Genomic DNA, 6,705 nt, shown 5'->3' with positions numbered 1-6,705 from the left:
AATCAGGATCTTTTCTGCGAAAGCCAGGCGAGCATTAGTTGAGGGAGAAATCAATTATCAAATAATCGATCAGCAGGGGGCTTCGATCTGCGGGGAAAGTCCTCGCGCGGCCAATCTTTCCCAGCCTCGTCCAAGAGGGCCGAAGCTGGAGAAGGCAGCGGAATTGTTCATTTGTGGTCGCGCGTTAGAACTTACTCAGCGAGATAAATAATACTAATAATTAATAGTTAATGATGAGCACGGTGATGTCACCCTGTTTTCGCCCAAGGAAAACAGAAGGAGAAGAATTGTATAAAAGTTTCTCTTTTATTTAACTCTTTAACAGGTTTAACGCGTGGAGTCTGGCTTCATATCCCTTCACGAAGAGAGAGAAAATCACACATACTCTCACTTTTCACTTCTGGCCTTTCTCTTACTTTTTATAAAGAGATTTCCTATGGCGCCGAGTAGTTCCAATGAAGCAGCCTGCGGGACTGTGGGTATCGCACTCAGGTCTGCCCGAGGCCTTCTTGAGCGAAGAGTATTAAAACCAGCAATCTGGCAAGGAGTTTCCAACGTCAAACGGGCTGTTAGCCAGTGGAGATATCACGAAGCAATCCCCGGCCTGAGTTTTGTTTTGCTATTATTGTTCCAATACTTTACTCGAGCTAGAATTAAGAAAAATCTGTATCCTGGGAACTATAGTAAAGTTAGGGGGCACTTATGCTCTGTCAATAGATTCAAACAGAAGGTAATCCCCGACAGTTTGGGCCAAACCTATTTTAGACTGAAAGTGTAACCTCTACAGAAAGAATCCGCGGTAGCAGCAAGAGCATTCTCTAATTTAAGCTTATCTCTCTTGCTTGCTGCGATTTATGATTTTTTTTTGCCATAAAATGTGGGTTTTAAGGCTGAGGTGGGAGATCACGATTCCCCCCCCCCCCCAAGTGAAAGGATGCGATGTGTAACGGCAACAAATTATTACCCTTGTATTAGCTGGTGATAAAGATACCTAATAAACTTGTTTTCTTTGCTCATAATAAGGTTTGGTATTTGATAGAGAGATTGCCTATCACTTTCTCTAGAATATAAAGGGCTCCTTGGCAAGGCAACCAGAGAGCAAATGACAACCATCGCCAAGTTAGGCTTTTCGGGGAAAGAAAACCAGGACCTGGCATGGACAAGATCACTCCAAGAGGTGGAGGGCATACCGCAAAATCCAGCAGTCACTGATCTATTCTTGGGGGTCAGACCACTGTAGACCTGGGCTTGAAAGTGACTCAGGAGGAATTCCTGGGTAGGGGATGTCTTGGGTGTGTGTGTGTAAAGGATTCCCCTATAGCCGTGACAGAAGAGAAAGCGACCCCGCTGCTGTTTTTACTGGCAAATTTTATTGTCCGTGAGTTTTAAGCTTCCTTCCGAAAAAAACCGGCCCGTATATCCCTCCGGCTCATGTCCCGGGAAAATACAATAGTTTTCCGAACCGCCTGCGGCCAATGCAATTTTCATCATCATCATCATCATCATCATCATCATCATCATCATCATCATCATCATCATCATCATCATCATCATCATCGCCAAGGCTCCCCAGGTAAGGTTGTGTGAATCCTCCCATCCTGAATAACTGGACCACAGCTGTCACTGCCCTGCTTGCTTTCGTTACCCAGAACGGGGCTGCCCTGGTTGAGTTTAGGTGACTAAATCCCAAACCATGCCCTCCTTCTGCACAAGGCAGAGGGGGGGGGGCGAGATGCTGTTGCTCCCTTTACCCTGTCAAAGTTCCCAGACGAAAGTGCCCCAATTGAGGTGAAAGCACTTTTACAGTGTAATTACAGTAGGACGACAAATTGTTTGCACAAAGCTCCTTCTGGATAAGGGCTTTTTTTTTTTTTTTACAATTAGCAAACAGCCCCCACTGTTGAGGCTTGCTGTGAGCAATTGCGCCGTAGCCGTCTCGAGTTGCAATATACTGGCCATAAAAAGACTAAGCCGGGCAAGCAATTAATCATCTATTAAAGGGCGGGAAAAGAAACGGGCAGCTCCTCGCTAGCTCCATAACCTCCCGGAGACAATTCTGCGACCTTTTTACTTTTCCACCCCAGCGACCCAAGCTTTTCGACTAGATGGCCTTTTTAGGAAATGCAGCTAGGAGGGCCCTCGGCCTCCCGCTCCCCTGCCGGCTGTGACCCCATCCAACCCCAGACCTGAGGCCCGGGAACCACGAAATGGCTCTTTTGGAGGATCCGGAGTTGGAACTCGGCCCACGGCCCCCTCTCCCTTCCCCCACCCCCGCACGTGGGAAAGGGCTGAAAAGCCTCTCGGCCATTTGAAGGCGAGCAAGTGGATGCCGGCCGAAGCCTCCACGAAGCCCAGTTTAGCCTGCTTCCCAGGCGCTGGCACACTTTTGGGCGAAGGGCAACCCTAGCCGTTCTCTGTCCCACTTTGCAAGGAGATGGTCCAGGGGGCGCGGCCCTCCCAGGGGGAATTCTTCGGAGTCTCTCAATGCTGCCAGCACTCCGCAGGCCTCCCCCGGAGGAAAAGAAAGGCCCCGTTGTCCCGCGAGGGCTTCAGTCCCGAGGTATGGTAGGTGGGGGTGGCGGCAGAGAGGAGGTTTTCAAAAGGAGGGGAGTTGAGCTTGCTCCCAATGAGTGTGCTTCGGATTCCAGCTGCTTCTGTCGGAGGCAACAGCCCGAAGCGGCTCGTTCAGATTCTGCTCTGGAGGAATCACCCTAATTTCCAAAAAAACTCAGTCAAACGATGGGCGCCCCTGACTTCCAACTTCCCCAAAGATGTTCTTTTCATGCGACCATCCATGACTTCGAGTGGGAGTCAAAACATGCTTCCCTACGATGTGGGGTGGCCCGCTGGGACCGCACAGCCTCCCCCCCCTCGCTCCGGTAGCCTAGTGGCTTTTGCCCCCCCCCCTTTAAATGCCCCTCGTGGGCCATCCGCTCCGTTTCTCCGATCCTTCGGTGTTTAGATTTTAGGGCACGAAACGTGGAAAAACAAACAGAAGAAAACAGATTTTAAACAGGGCATAAAGATAATGAAGGAATGCTGAGATAAGACTTGGAGCGATAGCAGGGACCTGACCCAAAAAAGAAAAGAAAAAAAGCAAAGCCAGAAAACCCTGAATGAATGGCAGAGCGCGCGAGAGAAAACTATTTAAAGATCCATTAGAGGGCAAAACTGGAGGTGAAAAAGAAGGGAGGTTCAGCGGGGGTGGAGAGGAGATTAAGTGAAGATGAAGCGAGTGGCCGTTTGCGAAGCAAAGACGGGACTCGGAGGGTTAGAGATGGTTTGTTTACTGGATTCCGACTTGGGAAAACAAAGAGCCCTAGTCCAGTTCAGGAGTCAATCAGAGGTCAGGCTGGCCATTCGGGACAGTGAGGGAGGCGAAATGCTCAGGCCACTGAATTTAGTAAACACTCTGACTGAAGAAGCGGGACCCGATAAAGATTTTTTTTTTTTTGCAATACTTTGCAAAAGTACGTTTTCTTTCTAGGGCTTTAAAATGTCTGAATCTCTCTCCCCCTCCGCCAAGGAGCGAATGCGGCGCGGGGGGGGGGCTGACTGATGGAAAAGGCAGACAGTGGGGGGGGGGGGCACACGGACGGACCGCGCGCGGGCGCGCGCTCGTGTGAATGACTAAACAGAAAAAGCAATAAAAGGCTCTTCAATTTAATGACCAGGTCTGCCATTTTTCAGGAGTTATAGACCGTCTTTTATTAATTAATGGAGGACTTCATAAAACATTTCTTTAAAAAAATGTTACTCCCCATCTAAAAACTTTTTGAACCCTACTGGTATAATTTACACTTAAACAACAACCTCCTCCCCCCCTTCGCCGCCCCCAACTGGGGAATGAGTTACTATTATTACTGGCCTGGACGTTTGTCACTTGGGGTGCTGGTGAAGACAATATGCAACCCCCGAGAGAGTTGCCCTCAAGTCAAATTGGAGAGATTGCAGGTTGTTGTTCTGTTGTTTGTTGCTTTTGCTGTTTGTTGTTTTCCTTTAATTTCTGGAAATGTGACATGGGATTGGAAATTGCAGTTCGAAGAAAGTTGAGAGGAAGGCACAGATGTTAAGTTTCCTGATTTTTACATATAGAAAAAAATCCTGATAGTTTATCTTCCCTCCCCCCCGCCCCCTCCCAGTTCAAACAGAATTATAGAAAGCCGTTATGACTTATTGGAAATTATCTGACCGTTGATCAGCTTCTTGATAGATTTAAATTTCAGGGACAACATTTAACTTTTTTTTTTTACAAGAGAAAATTCTATGACCGCATAAAGAGGCGATAATACAACACAGCTCTAAACCACTTCCATCTCTTGAAGTTCTTCTTTTCGGAGGTTTTGAGGATACCGTCTTGGGAGGGTGTGCTTTAGTTTAACCGGAGGGCTAAATATGACTGAAGATTCATCTAGTTTATAATATGTGGTGGTTGGAGCATCCCCTCTACTTTTTATACAATATTGATATTTCCAAGCAGTGGCATCAATTATATTAATGGATAATAATAATAATAATAATAATAATAATAATAATAATAATAATAATAATAATAATAATAATAATAATAATAATAATAATAATAATAATAATAATAATAATAATAATAATAATAATAATAATAATAATAATAATAATAATAATAATAATAATAATAATAATAATAATACTTTCTGGAATTAAAATGCGGCTGTCTCCATTATTTAAAACAAAACCCGCTGGATCGCATGTTTATTTGAAGGCTTGAGCGTTTACGCCGTCTACTGGACGATGGTAAAACTACAACAGCCATTGACAAAACTTTTTGGGTTGGGTGGGGAGGGAAGGTAGAGAGGACATTTTTACTTAGAACGTGGCTGAACGAAACATATGAATAGTCAGTGAAAGCCAGAGATACTGTTTAAGGGGTATTCTGAGTAATCAGCCACCCAAGCTTCATTTATAATATGTATCTTTCTTTTTTTAAAAAAAGAAAGGTAGAATTACTGAAGCCAAAGAATATACTGGTGTGCTGGAAATTATAACATGGAAACAATTAAGATTATTGCTTTTGGAGTTTATGGACAAACCTGGCAGGGTAATTCACAACCCACGTCCTATCTTCTCTGAATTCAACAAGATGTAACACACACACACACCAATTAGTAGAGAATTGTATCCTAAGGAATATATACATATTAAATATAAAAATAAAAAAAGAATAAAACCGAGAAAGAAACTGAGTGTGATGAAACTAATTATTATAAAAGGGAAAAAGGCATTTGGAAATTTACTTGTGTGAGTTCATGTTTCCTAGATGAAAGTTGGAGTGCCCTTTATGTTCACGAATAACTACATCTTTAGGTTGAAATCTTGCTGAACTCAGTGTGTATTTTGTGTTTGCTTTTTCAAAGTGGGCACCAGCAAGAGCATATTATTATTCAATGGCATTATATCTTCATATATGTTGGGAGACATGCCGGGGTGGGTGGAGGGATCTTGTATATTTTTAGTGGCCTTTGAAGAATAGGAAGGGTTGCTCTTACTGGGAAATCAGTAGTGAAAATATGATGGAGACGGTAGCCTCTTTATATTAAAACAAGCCAGAAGCAGACAAGATATATTAAAGCTGGAGTTATCTGCCGTAATTTAATACAACATCAGCCTATTACTTCCTGAAATGCATCTATTCAGTTTAAATAAGGGAAAAAAGCTGATCACTTGAAATACATTCTGGGAAATTATGAAACATTCAAAGGTGACTTTGGGGGAGAAAGGAAAAGGGTGAGATTAAAAATGATACTCTCCATGGGGCCTCTCTTCTCTCCAAATAATTTCACCTGCCCAGGACAAAGTGAAAAATTTCCCCTACAATGAAGCAGAAACTTAATATGTTTTCAAATGTGCCCTTCCACCAAATAAATTATGTTGGTTAATACACTGTATTCATAGGGGGAGGAATGTTTCCCTACAGTTTTTTTTAATTAAAAAGGGGGAAAGTTACTTAAATTTATTCTTGTGCTAACCTACATTACAAAACAGCTTTAAAGAGAAAGTAAACTATTCTTTAAAAAACAAAACCCAACGTCAAGCATTTATACTTCAGCCTGGTAGATGAACCTTCTTTCCATTCTGTAAGACTTCACTTCCAGATAAGGGAATTTGAAGTTGTAATAATTGTGTGAGCAATTCACAATATCTCAATATATTTGAACTTGGGTTATTGTATTTTTTAAAATTCAATGAAATTTCAATTCTATAAATTCTTAGACATTTGTACATATATACACACACACAGAGAGAGTAATCTCAGAGTCACTAATATCTCTCTGGATTTAATCCATCTCAAGTGCCTTTTTAAAAATGAAAGTATTTAATCAGCTGTAATTTGTAACTACCAGTGCAGAACAACCAATGCAAATTCTTTTTAAAGGTTTTAGGTATTGGATATACAAAGATGCTTTGGGGATAATCTATGGACTCGTGGTGTGTGTGTGTGTGTGTGTGTGTGTGTGTGTGTGTGTGTTACCCATCAACAAGGAACTTTAATTTTCTAACTCCTCAGAATCTTCCATGCCCCTAAACTCAGAAGTAGGGTCTGTTGGGTTCAATAAGGAAAAAAACCTCTGAAATATTACCACTTTTGATTTGAATATATCCAGTCCAATATATTGTTATTTTTTTGTTCAGTCAGTCATATATTGTCTGATAACATTATTTATTTTA

At 42.5% G+C, this 6,705-nt stretch overlaps 1 long non-coding RNA gene across 1 annotated transcript in view; it reads left to right on the top strand.

Moving 5' to 3' along the window:
* Positions 1–1,092: 1,092 nt before the first annotated feature.
* The window catches only part of LOC309387230, a 32,355-nt gene continuing 26,742 nt past the window's right edge, over positions 1,093–6,705 (top strand). The window contains exon 1 of the long non-coding RNA XR_014174563.1: positions 1,093–1,573. This is a non-coding gene — a long non-coding RNA (uncharacterized lncRNA). The remainder of the gene's footprint in view (positions 1,574–6,705) is intronic.

Source organism: Natrix helvetica (genome assembly GCF_964273705.1).
Source record: "Natrix helvetica genome assembly, chromosome: 2".
Taxonomy (NCBI): Eukaryota; Metazoa; Chordata; class Lepidosauria; order Squamata; family Natricidae; genus Natrix; species Natrix helvetica.
This window is presented reverse-complemented; position numbering and strand designations above follow the sequence as displayed.